Genomic DNA, 13,902 nt, shown 5'->3' on the forward strand with positions numbered 1-13,902 from the left:
GCCAGGTTTTCACAGTCTTTGTGGTAGGCCTGAATCTGCGCCTGAGAGGGGTGTACGCAGGTGCGAGCTGCAAGGACAGGTGGTCTGACTGGCCGAGGGGGGCGAGTGGGAGGGCTCTGTATGCGTGCTTGATGTTCGAGTACACATGGTCGAGAGTGTTGTCTCCCCTCGTCGGGCACTTGACATGCTGGTGAAACTCTGGGAGTACAGTCTTTAAATTGGCCTTATTAAAGTCTCCCGCTACAATGTGACCGCCATCAGGGTGCGCCCGCTGATGTTTATTGATGACGCACGCGAGTAGCGAGAGCGCCGTGCTAGTGCTAGCGTCGGGAGGGATGTAAACAGCTGTGAGAATCACTACCGTTAGCTCCCTCGGGAGAAAATAAGGCCGGCATTTAACGGACATGAACTCGATGTCGGGGGAAGAGTGCTTCTCGACGATCGTGCTATCGCCGCACCAGTTCTCATGCACGTAAACACAGAGCCCCCGGCCCCTCCTCTTACCGGTGTCCCTCGTCCGATCCGCGCGATGTAGCGAGCGCCCGGCCAGCTGGATGCTAGCGTCGGGGACGTCTGCGTGCAGCCAGGTTTCCGTGACGACGATCACACTGCTATCGCGCACATAGCGGTTTCCCAGGATTTGTAATCCCAGGTCGTCGATTTTGTGGACCACGGATCTGGCGTTGGTGAGGTGCAGACTCGGTAGTGGTTGCCTATGGGGCTGCCGTCGCAGCCGTTGCAAGACACCGGACCTGCAGCCTCGCTTCTGCTTCCTCTCTCTGCGTCGCCTGCGCCGCCTCCCGGTCCCGATGACCAGCCACGGTGAGCCGGGCAGCCTCGCCAGTTCGTTCGGAATTTTGCGATCATAGCAAAATTCCTCTGTGATGGTTATTTCGCATCGATATCCAATGTTCACGATGTCCTGGCGGGTATATCGATGTTGTGCCTCAGTTGATGCCAATAAGAGCAAGCAAACACTAATAAAAAGTAATAAGGAGCACTGTGAGGGGGAGCTGTTAGCCACTGCGTCCATGCGCGCCGCCATCTTAACATCCAAGGAATTAAAGCAGAGAAGAAATTAGAGACTACAAATAACATTGATGTGTACTTGTTCACTTTGAGGTAGAACTGGTTGAAGTAAAATGAGTCATAAAGTTAGAAAAATAGGAAATAAAAATAAAATTAACATGCTTAAGATTAACAAATTATTGTAAAGTCTGAGTTCCAAATTATGCAGAAATTACTGTGCCACTGAGTAAAATGATGAATGAGGAAAACCTCTAAATGACATTGTCCTTACACTGGACTGATAAAGCATATTCAGCTTTTGTGAAAGGAAACAAGTGTTCGTATGAAGTATGGCACTGACCCTTTGTCCAGATGCAAAAGGCCTTAGTTTTAGTGTAGAAACATGGAGATAAGATGAAACCAATCGCATACTTCTATTCCAAACTAGACAACGTAGAATGTGCATTGAAGCACTGCATGAGAACAGTTAATGCAGTATCTATTGCTGTAGATATAAGATTAAGATAAAGATGGTCTTTTATTAGTCCCACAATCTGGAAATTGCAGAAACAAGTGCAACCATAGTTTTGTTCCATCCTCTGGTTTTGAGAGTACCACGTGCGGTTTCTGCATTGCTTTTGCTGATGAACATGACGTTTTTGTCACCGGCGGGACATTTATAGTGTATGAATACATTGTTATCAAAACCACATCTGATTATAGAGAGATGTACAACATTAAACCCGGCTGTCATTATTATGTCAGGAGGATGGTACAAAACTAGATTGTTATGAGTTAGTAGAAAAAAGTAACCAAAAGTAAAGGCATCAAAAAGATTCGCCTTCAGAAAACGGAGAAGTGCTATTTGTAGATGGAAATAAATAAATAAATAAATAAATAAAATACTGTAGTTGTATCAAATGACACTGGGAAAAAGAACTTAGCAGTTACTCCTCAAATTACTCAGCTCATGCAACAGAATTAGTATCTTAAACAAAAGCGTGTAAACTAAAGAGAGTAAATTGTGTTACTATTTACACATATAGTCGTCTTAAAATGTGTAGCGCATACATTGCATAAGTGTTTTCCTTGAATACACATTGCAGACAATACAGCTAAAGAAGCTGTTGCGGACATACACGTTTTAGTGATAGAAGTCCCAAAGTTAAACAAAGGCTTTGGAGGAAAATGGTGTAACATCGCTACGTGATCTCTGTATGACCAAACAATAATCTTTACAAATGGGCTGCTATATTGAGTCATGGGATAACACATGTCTCAACAGGGGAAATGGTGCATCAGATATTACGTTATTATACGGCTTACGGCTTTAATGCTTATTCGAAACATTTTTGTAGGGCATGTTTAACGTGTGCGAAACACAATTCACAAGGTAATTTGAGTCCACGCAGAGGACGCTTTCCTACACCACAATATCCATTTCAAATTATTCATATGGACTTATTTGATAAAAACCAAAGTGAAGAAAAAAAATAAAATAAATGTTTGGTCATCATAGATGTGAATTCGAAATGGTTAGAACTCTTTCTAACCAACAAATCCAGATGCATTGACAGTGGCAAAAGTACTTTGTAAGGATATCATTCCGAGATATGGTATTCCTGAAAATAATAAACAGTGATAATAGTACCCATTTTGTTAACTAACTTGTGAAAGAGATAGGAATGTTTCACGTTGATTTGAAAGATAATTGTGCTTACCACCCTCAAAGCTCTGGATTGGTGAAAAGAATGAACAAAAAAAAAAAAGTGAAAAGGCTATGCATTGAGGAAACGGGGAGGCAGTGGACACAGTGTATGGAAATTAGTAAAACTGTTTGTAAAAACGACAAGCACTGTGACTTTCCATTGAATGTTATACGAGTCGCCTCTCTGTCCACTTTTAAACCTCGCTTGAAGATGAATATTCGGGCCTTTGACTCAGCATGAGACTGTTGCTGTTCTGTTGTTTTTCTGGTATCTACTGTAAATGTGTTTATGTGAGTTAATTTGAGTTATATACAGAGAGTTGCACTGTATTGTATTTCATTGTATTTAGGACCGAGACGTTGTAAAACATTGTTTGGAAGGCCTTATAGAATACCTCAAATTTAAGAACAAATGGGAAATAGATGCTGAAGCAACTTTAGCTGACTACATGTGAAAAGTGTTAGAAAAACAAAGACAGGCACAAATTTAGAGTGGTGAGGATCTTTCTGTCTCCTAGCAGGGCACTAAACTAGTGGAGCCAGGAGACTGGATGCTTGAAAGAAGTTTGAAGATAAGACATATGTAATTACCCAAGGGGGAATGCCATGTTTAGTTTTATTGACAGCTCTCACAGCTGTAAATATAGTAGAAGAGTCAACATTGGTTCATTTGACACATGTAAAAAGGTCATTTTGGTTGAAATCTCCTACAAAGGAGATGAGCGGAAGTCTGATGATAGGGTGGTCTTATTTCATAAGACACCAGACTAAGTAGAGGGGATATTTCAGACAAAATGACCCTGAAGTGGTTAAAAGCAGCTGTTCTATGTTGGATGTATACAATTTTATTCTGATATTTTTGTTGTTGTGTTATATGTGGGAACAACCCAGAGTTACATAAACAAACTATGATGTGACTATAGTACAATACCAACAGTAAGAATCCCAATTACTAATCAAAATGGATTTGCAAACACCAAGCAGATAATTGAAAAAAAAAAAGTGATGGGACATATTTGTGGAGCTTGGACGACATGTTGATAGATTTGAGTTGGAACCATGAGTAATACTCAAGTGGGCAACTATTGGTCCACAGAACAAAGTTACAGGAGAAAGTCTGTACTTTCGTGAAAAGATAGCAATTGGACAACGAGATATCCAAAATAAGCAAATGAAATTGTATTATTGATATTATATTAATGCTTATCTTGATAATACATGTATGGATTGGGTCAGCGTGTATCCTGTGACTAGAGTTGATGTAGATGAACATGTTTTCTATGATAGTTGCTCTTGAAAATTTAAATAGCATTAATGTTGCTGACAGAGCTAAGCGGTTAGGAATCTTTTCACCACCACTGTGTCTGGTTTTGATAGTGGTTGAAATAAACTTCAATCACTATCAAGAGGGGAAATCTGGTGGTGGTGTGGATATGATAGATCATTTGATAAATCACCCAAAAATGTAAAAGGTTTTGAGACTTAGTGCATATCTGTATGTGTTTTTCATAACTAGGCCCTGCTTATAAATTATTGGTAGTTTCTGGAGAGTGCCATTTCACAAAATGTAATTGATTGATCGTAAATGGTATGTTTTATATTGTTTGTTAATAAACTGTGTGAACTGTCCAATGTCATGACAGGACATCGGTGACGTTAAAAAAGAGAAAGCAGAGTATCACGGCAAAAAAAAAAAAAAAAATGATTCAACATACATGGAAGCCATCGGTGTTCTCCTTAGTGTAAGTAAGTAAGTAAGTGTAAATTAACAGATCAAGTAACAGGATTTGAGTCCTCGAACGAAGAACAAAGAACGCAGACAGGTCAACTGCATCATCACAACGTGCAAAAATTAGGTAATTGGACGCAAAGTGGGTTTGAAACTGTGCATGAACGGCTATCAACCAATCTCTAATGGCATTCCGAAACAGGATGACTGTTGATGTATTGTTGAATGAGAGAGGTGGTGTTTGTGCTATGTTCAGTGAACAATGTTGCACATTTATTCCCAACAACACAGCGGTGGGTGGTCGTCTAACCAGGGCCATAGAGGTCTCAGGACTCTTCATGGTAAAATGAAAGGACAACTGGTCTGTGTATATATATATATATACACATATATATACACATATATATATATATATATATATATATATATTTGTTACTTTGGAATAAAGACATTAAATTGATGTAATTTTGTTTTAGAAAAATGCTGTAGTTTTTTTCTCTGAATACAACCTACAAACGGTTAAAAAGGACATTCTGAAATGGTTTTTTTTTGGGCTATCAAATATTTAGTTTGACACTCAAACCGCACACTATTCGTGTCAATTTGTTTGGTTCTATCTCCATGAGTATTTTTTTGTGGTGCATCAAAAGCGTGTTTTAACTTACTTAGGTAAGACAGGTTTAGTGGAGAGATGAGGCCAAACAGCATCACACATCTATGTGCAAGAGATGGCAACTGACAAAGAACCTTCACACCTACAATAACTGCCCCGATGTAATGTGGTGGCTGAAGATCCTCTTCCTCCCGGACAACAAACACCACCATGGTGCACTTGGCAGGCTCTTGATCCAATTCATCCTACAGACCACCATGATAAAAGACAAATTCATTAGAGTTATTTAGATGAAATTTTTTTCCACCATGAAAAAAAAACAAACAACATATATATGTGTGTGTGTGTGTGTGTGTGTGTGTGTGTGTGTGTGTGTGTGTGTTTATATATATATATATATATTTTTTTTTTTTTTTTTTTTGGAAGCATCTTTCAGGACACTCAAGGCCGCTGTACAGAGTAAAATACGAAAGTAAAAACACAAATACGGGTAGAAACACCAACACGTAAATCAAGCAGGATAAAATACAATAAAGTGGATGAGGGACATATCTGGAATTGGAGAGAGTAATTAAGGCGGAACAGATTGGTTTTGAGTTTAGTTTTAAACACAGGGAGGGTGGTGCAATTACAGAGGTCAGGTGGAGAGAGTTCCAGAGCTGGAGAACCGAATCGCTGAAGGCTCTGTCCCCCATGGTGGCAGGCAAGGGGTGGAGTGAGGAGGATGAAGACCGGAGAGCGCGGGATGGAGTGGGAATATGGATGATGTCTGAAAGGTAGGGAGGGGCGAGGTTGTGAAGAGATTTGAAAGTCATGTGTCATGTCATTATCCACACCGCTTATCCCGTACAGGGTCACGGGAGGGTGCTGGAGCCTATCCCAGCTGACTACGGGCGAAAGGCGCACTACACCCTGAACTGGTCGCCAGCCATAGATTTGAAAATATATAGAAGAATTTTGAAAATGATTTGTTGATTGACTGGAAGCCAGTGGATCTGCTGAAGGATGGGGGGTTGATGTGATAGGTGGAAGGTGATTGGAATCCATTGCACATCCTTGAGGCACCCTAAAGCTCCCGTATGTCTGTCACTGAGTCTTGAATTTTTACTTAGTAAACTGAATTTGAGCATATGCAGTATTGAATTTTTGGTGAGGAGACCTTTTTTTTGAGGAATTAAAAACGCATTTTAAAGTCCTACATTCAAGTTTATTGGGATATAGTTCTTAACAAAAACATTATGATCGAAAAATTCAGAATCAAATTAAAAATATACAATTTATGTAATTCGAATTCAGTTTTTCAATTCAATAATTCAGTGTTCAATTCAAAACATTCAGGTTTCAATTCAAATATCAAAGTTAAGATATTCACATTCAAATAACCAATATTCAGATTTAGTTTCAAGTGGGACAAATATCAGACCATAGTCCAGCAATTAATCCAAACTCTGTGTCAAATTAAGTGATGATTGTACTGCCTTTATTATTTTAGAGGAGGAGTAATACCTGCTGCTGTATCTTCTAGTGCTGGACGATTAATCAAAATTTAAATCGTGATTTAGATTTCTTAATTTTGAAAATGTTCTAATTGAGGGAAAAATGTTTCAGATTAAGAAAGAGTTCAAACAAATTACATATGTTCAATTTGAGAGAACCTGGCTAACCAAGATGGAACTTTACACCCTGGAATTGAAGGAGATACTTGGAAAAAAAGGCCGAGTTACTGGCACTGAAATAAGACCTATGCTCAGTTCACTCAGTCATGTAAGAGGGTTGTGTTTTATTACTGCAAATATAATTTGCATCAAACTATTTTGGATAAGTCCATCATAAGCATTAACAGAATAAAACAATAAAAGATCTGTTAGAGCTTATGGATATCTTGCTATTTTTTTTATTTAAAGTTGAGATGCACTTTTTGGGATGTAAGCAATGCATATGTGAGCTTTTATTTATTTAAGACACTTAATCATCTTGTGTCTTTTTAAATAGCAAAACGTTGAAGCTGGAAGGCATAATCCATTCCTTGATGAAATTCCTCGGACAGTCTGCAGAGGAACTCATCACGGACTACCAGGTAAATTACAACAGTATTACGTTTTTAAAGCTGCAATTAACTCATAGACTGTGCAGCAAACATTTTTATTTGTCACAATATTCAAATAAATTAATTGCTGCCAGTATGTGACCTGCTCTGGCTAAAGGGTTGGAATTTGGCAAAGGTTACTTTCGGGTAATTGACAAAATAAATCAGAAGGTCCAAAGTTTCGATTTTGAGATTTCGACAAAAATCCTATCCTTGAGGTTGAGGTTTCTATTTTAATTTCCGTTTTCATTGCCCTTTTTATTTATTTTTTGATTCTCATATATGCTGTTATAAACATGTAATGCAGATTGCAAATACTGTCACATATCACTGGTGTCCGGCTGAAACATGTTGTCATAATTTGAGTAATTTCATGTTTTTCTAGATCTAATCTATTGGTCAATCCACACGAGTGGGTGTTACTTGTAAATATTACTGACCAATCTCAAATGTTGAAAATGGTTTGCTCTCTTTGGATGATGCAGTGTTAATGATTGCAAAAACGTGCCATTGGAAGTCTCCTGCAAGGTGAAGATTCTGGAGCTTCTTGGATACTGCCTGAAGACAGCGATATTCAGAACTATAAAAAGCAAACACAAATTTGGGACATTATGCACCTAACCATGGATGTATATGCTCTTTCAGGAAGTCAGCAGAGAACAAGCAAAAGAGGACCAGGCCAAGCAAGTACTGAAGGTCTATGTCAGGGGTGTCAAACTCATTTTTATGGACGGGCCACATCGTAGTTGTGGTTTCCCTCAGAGGGACTGTGAACCCATATAAATTGATTGGAAAGCCAGTTTTGAAATCAGAAGCTAGTAAGTAATTGTTCAACAATTTTTCAATTTATTTTAAAAGGGGAGGATTGGTAACAAATAATTGGCAATATCTCATATCTCAGTGTTGTTGTGAAGAAAATATGCTAGAAACAGGAAGTTGATGCAGATGATTTGCCCTTTGCGGGCAACATAAAATTAGGTTGTGGGCCAGATCTGGCCCCGGGGCCTTGAGTTTGACACACGTACTCTATGTCTTCCAAGCAAGTGAGGGACAAGAAGACACATCCCATGCCTCTGTTTCCATTGTTGCTTAAGAAAATGAGGTTGTGGAAATGTTGCCAGTCTCCTGCTCATGGGAATTAACTATGCGCTGAACTTACTAAATTTGCAGTACCCGTTTGAGGTGCATCAGAAGCTCTTTCTTGAGATAGATGGCCTGAAACTTGCACTCGGAGTCCATTCCCTGACTCTCCATTGAATGTTAGGCAAGCCCCCTCTCTGTCCACTTTTAAAACGTTTTGAAGACACATTTTTATTCTTTAGCTTTCGACTCAACATGTGACTGTCGTTGTTCTTCTTGTATCTACTGTACGTGTTTTAATTTGTGTTCTAATTTCCTGCTAATTTATACAACACCGTATGAAAAACACTTTGTTACAGCTCCAACTATTATAATTGCAAGTTATTTGTACATGGGTATTTCTTGTTTCGTGGACTAATACTGTGCGCAAATGCAAATGCTCGGCCTTTTATCACAAAAAATGTCCGAAGGGCAAGATCTTAATTCCTCCTCTAATATAAAACCTTCCCGAAGAACAAATCGTATAATTCTAACTTGCTAGATTTAGTCCAATGCACGATACATTTAGGCTAACTCGACGTCGCTTCAGTCAGTAAAGCACGCTTTATAGTTCACCAAAATGCATACCGTGAAATTCTTACCTTGTTTATGCGACGAGGATATTATCCCGTAAGGAGTTACACTGACGCTGTACTGCTTCTTTTTGTATTTCTCTGTTCAGGTCGTCCCCCCCGCATTTCGCCCAAAGTCAGACGGGAAGGCGGCAGCACCTCCCCGCAAGCCAGTACAAGATAGGCGGTGTGGAAGATAAAGATAACACGTCCCTCCGTTTGGATCGGGTATTGTGTTTTCTTTAGAGCTTTTGGTTCGTGTGCACTGTGCAACACAGTCTGAGCGCAAATACAAATGCTCGGCCTTTTATAAATAAAAAAAAAATCCGAAGAACAAGACCATCCTCGTCTAATATAAAACCTTCCCGATGAACGAACCTTATAAAACTTGCCCTCCGTCACAGCAAAACAATTTCTGCAACAATTTCATAATCCATTTGTAAAAAGACAACGGTAAGATTTCGTCCAGTGTACGATCAGTTTAAGCAAACTGGGTTTAGCTAGTCAGTAAAACACTCTTTATAGTGTAGCAACGTTAGTAACGCTAAATTCTTACCTAGTTTATGAGACGAGTGCTGTACTTGACTATTTTTTGTAATTTATTATTATTATTATTTTTTAATGCTTTATAGAGCAAATTGCACCTATGACAGTTGTTATTACCACAGAAGCCATCTCAAATGGTTGCAAACTCTGAGGGTGACTTTGAACCGGAAGTCCCGCCTCAATCGTCATCTGATTGACAGCGGAATCCTGGAGCCAGAGAAGAGAAAAGAATCAGACACGAAGTTGAAGAAGCGAAAAAAAATAAACATCGAATCTCCAAGTTCTCGCAACGAGGGTGACTGTTGGGGTCTGGAGAAGTGACCGGGAGATGGAGAGCCCCGTATTTTGGTCTTGGTAAGAGGGTAACTCACTTGATGTTGACGAGGGAACCTATGCCGCTATGCTATATACCGACGTGAGAAAACTACGGCCCGGGGGCCACATGCGGCCCGTTAAACGTTTTAATCCGGCCCGCCGAATTTGAAAAAAAAAAAAAAAAACCTTGTTAATGTTTTATTTTCAAAATAGTGTGGTTTTTCAAAGACAAGCTTTTGTTCACTTTCATTTAAAATTAAATGTATTTTTTTTCTCAGATGAGATGAGGTTACCAAAACACTCCATCCATCTGCTCCCGGTCCAGCCCCTCTGTCAAATTTTAGAACCCATTGTGGCCCGCCAATAAAAAAGTTTTCCCACCCCTGCTATATACTATAAGCTATGTTAATGTCGTCAGGCCATTATAGAGTATTACTTCTGACATTTTGAAGGAGAAATAATACTCAACGTTTTATTTTTTTATGATGTTTGAGGCATTCTGACTGAAATACAGTTCAATTGAGGTTACCAGTAGTCATTTCCATTACCTGTCAATGTAAATTAGAATGTAACTTACTACAGTGAACCCTCGGTTATCGCGGTTAATGGGGACCGAGACCACCCGCGAAAACTGAAAATCCGCGAAGTAGCGGCGCACCTTCAAAAATGCTTAAAAAAAAAAAAGTGCGAAGTAGCGGCGCACCTTCAAAAATGCTTTTAAAAAAAAGTGCGAAGTAGCGGCGCACCTTCAAAAATGCTTAAAAAAATAAATAAATAAAATAATAATATATATATATATATATATATATATATATATACGGGTAGAGAGAGAGAGGGTGAAATTCATGTTATAACAAAAAAAAAAAAATTATTAAAACATTTTTTTATTCCCCAGCCATTATTTTTGTATTTATTCAATTACTTCTTTTTGTATTTATTTAATTACTTCGACTTTTACCTGCTGGTACGCCGTCCGGTGTGCCCTGGCATTCTTCATTTATTTATTCATTTATTCATTCATAACTGACAGCCTCGCGCTCCGCTCATGCCCGGGCGGAAGGTGTTCCTCTTCGGCTTAACAACCACGCACGCCGGCCGGTCTCCTCCGGAGCTCTCGCACGGTCCCGAACGGAGCGAAATGTCGCCCCGCTAGTGCCCGGGCGGAAGTTGTTCCTCTTCGGCTTAACTGCCACGCACGCTGGCCGGAGCTCTGGTACGGTCCGAACCGCGCGAAACGTCGCCCCAAATCGTGCCCGGGGGAACGTGCTCTTCTTTGTCCACTCTCCTCTTCGCCCACGTTCTTCTTCGGCGGACGCCGGCCGTCTAACCACTCCAGCGCCCCGTCGTGCCGCTCGGCGAAACTACAATGCCCCCGAATATTTTTTAGACCCGCGAAGCACTGAACCCGCGAAAGGTGAACCGCGAAGTAGCGAGGGTTCACTGTATTGCAACCAGATACCTATAAAATGTCATTTAATTTGCACTGTTTTGATCGCCACTGTTTTGCTCATTGAACAACAAATGAAAAGATGAATCATACACAGTGTTTGTAAAGATAATTGTCAATGTTTTATTAAATGAAATTCCAATGTAAAATTGTGTAATATTGTGTTATATAATGGGTCTACAACATACATTTCTCACAGACAAGTAGAGCTTTTTCTCATGAAATGTGTTGAAAAAAAACTAACATTTGAACATTGTTTTGCGTTACAACATCCGTGTTTACTGGTCATAAATTATTAACTTAAGTTTAATATACACTACACGAGCTGGGTAGCCACCACGCCTCAACCACCATAACAAGTTCGCTAACCCTTTAAGTCGAACGAGGTAGCTAACATATCGGGTTCAATTTGTACCAAAAATATGCTGTTGTGCCTTGTGTCTCTGTATATGTCGTCATGACGTGTCATTTGACAAAGCCTTGTGTCGATGTTAGTTGTCGATGTAACAGTCTATGTTAGATGTCAATGTATGTCTATGTTAGATCTCAATGTGTCGATGTTAGATGTCAATCTATGTGTCTATATTAGATGTGTTTATGTTAGATGTCTATGTAAATGTTTGTTAGATGTCGATGTGTGTAAGATGTCTATGTAGAGGTTGGTTAGATGTCGATGTCTATGTAAATGTTTATGATGGATGTCGATGTGTCTGTTAGATGTCCGTGTTTGTTAGATGTGATTGTAATGTTTTATGTTATAGACGTCAATGTAAGTGTCAATGTTAGATGCCCATGCATGTTTGTTAGATGTCGATATATGTGTCATTGTTACATTTCAACGTAAATGTTGTTCGTGCAAGTTTCCAGTCCTCCAGCCACGTGACATCATGCGCGTCAAAGTGATAACTCGTACATTTCACGGAGGGAAAAAAAACAGACACCATTGGTAGTTTTGACCGGGAAAAAAAAAAATCCTTTATTTTTTTCGAACACCTCATGTCTCTTTCAGCGTAAGAATAAACATGACACGACCAAAATAAAATATACCAACACAGGCAAATATTTAAGGAGCACTCAAGAGATACACTTCAGCTCATTTAATCCCACCTATTTTTACTAACGCAAACCCTTCAATTCTAGCGCCCACAGAATAGTGTGCTATAATGCTATAAAAATATGGAGCCTTTACCTGACAGCGTTTGAATATAACTGAATTCCCATTGCTCACGAAAAACTGAGAAACTAAGAACAAACATTTCAAGCACAAGCTTGACTTGACTTCAACAGTTCTATTTTTTCTTTTGTGACAGCTCAGACATCAAAATAATGCTTTCCTTCTATAAAATAAAAACAACATGACAAAAGGTGCTGAAATAAACTATATACGGAAGTGCGTGAGTGACAGTGTGTGCATGTGTTTTTGCAACGCATGTGTACACCCCGCCATACAAATTACACAATTCGTTGGGTATGTGGTATACACTTAAAAACAATTGCCTTGGAGCAAGTGAACACAACACGTCTCACACTGTATACATGCTGTAGAAGGGCTGGGCGATATGACCTCAAATCAATATCGCGAGAAATCGAGCAATTTTACCTCGATAACGATAAATGCACAATAAATTCCCACGTGGACTAAAATCAAAATAAATGCAGGAATTGCATATTGACTGTTTTTTTTATTGACCAACTGGTACACTTTACTTTCAATGAAAAATAAAAGTACAAAAATCATTTGTATGAACATTCCAAATAGCTTGCAGGGTTCGCGGTTAACTTTAAAAACTGCTTGCCCATAGGGCAAGTGCCACTAAAATTTGCCTTGCCCGAGTGGCCAAATTACTTGCCCGACTTGGGCAAGTGACAATTTTTTTTCTCTAAGAATAAAATGTTTATGGTTGTAAAATGTGCGCCACAAATGTAAATAAACATATAATCTGATAAGCATAAATTAATCTTGTTTTCATCATCAACCATGAAACCCTACTCACAAGAGCAAATGTATCATCCTGTGCAGTTATTGAAAATGTTAATTGTAGTTTTAATAATTAACAAATCTGCATGTTAAATTGGGAAAATGATATTACAGCAATCCAGATGATCAATTTTAAGTCCAGGAGAGCGTATTAATTGAGGAATCACATGAGTAAATTATGAGTGTGGCAAATTTGTGTATTCCTTTAAGACCAGTGCCTGTGGTGCTGCCTCCATAAGTTTCATAGCATAAACAGAACACAGTCACTGACACTATGTCAGGTCACATCATGGAGCTAATGAATTAACAGCCAATAATCAAATATTACTCCCTTCCTTACTCACAACTGAATTGTCTACTTAAAAATATTCGAGCTATTTTAGTCATGTCAGAGGAATCCGAAATGTTCGGATTTGAACGAACTCGTCGCCACTCGTAAACATGCGCAGAAGGTAAGAAAACTTCCGGCTGTCAATTTTCGGCCAAAATATCGTAGGTTTTTGTTGTGTTTTTCAAACTTCAAATGAGGATGCTACGACAGCGAGTTCCAATACTGCGGGATTTATTGACGTCCACTTTAACTCGACATTCACTGAACTAACTGATCCCCGTAGCGCCCGCCCATTGCCCCCGATAAGGCCAATGGACCATACCAAAACATAAGGGGTTGTCTGGGTTAAACCATCACCATACAGTGCACACAAACAGATCACACCACCGTTTTCGTCAAAATTAAAGATATTTGGCTGCTTTAAAAAATGCTTGCCCGGTCGGGCAAGTT

This window comes from Idiotropiscis lumnitzeri, unplaced genomic scaffold (genome assembly GCF_059441095.1).
Source record: "Idiotropiscis lumnitzeri isolate Australia: NSW breed Sydney's pygmy pipehorse unplaced genomic scaffold, RoL_Ilum_1.0 HiC_scaffold_186, whole genome shotgun sequence".
NCBI lineage: Eukaryota > Metazoa > Chordata > Actinopteri > Syngnathiformes > Syngnathidae > Idiotropiscis > Idiotropiscis lumnitzeri.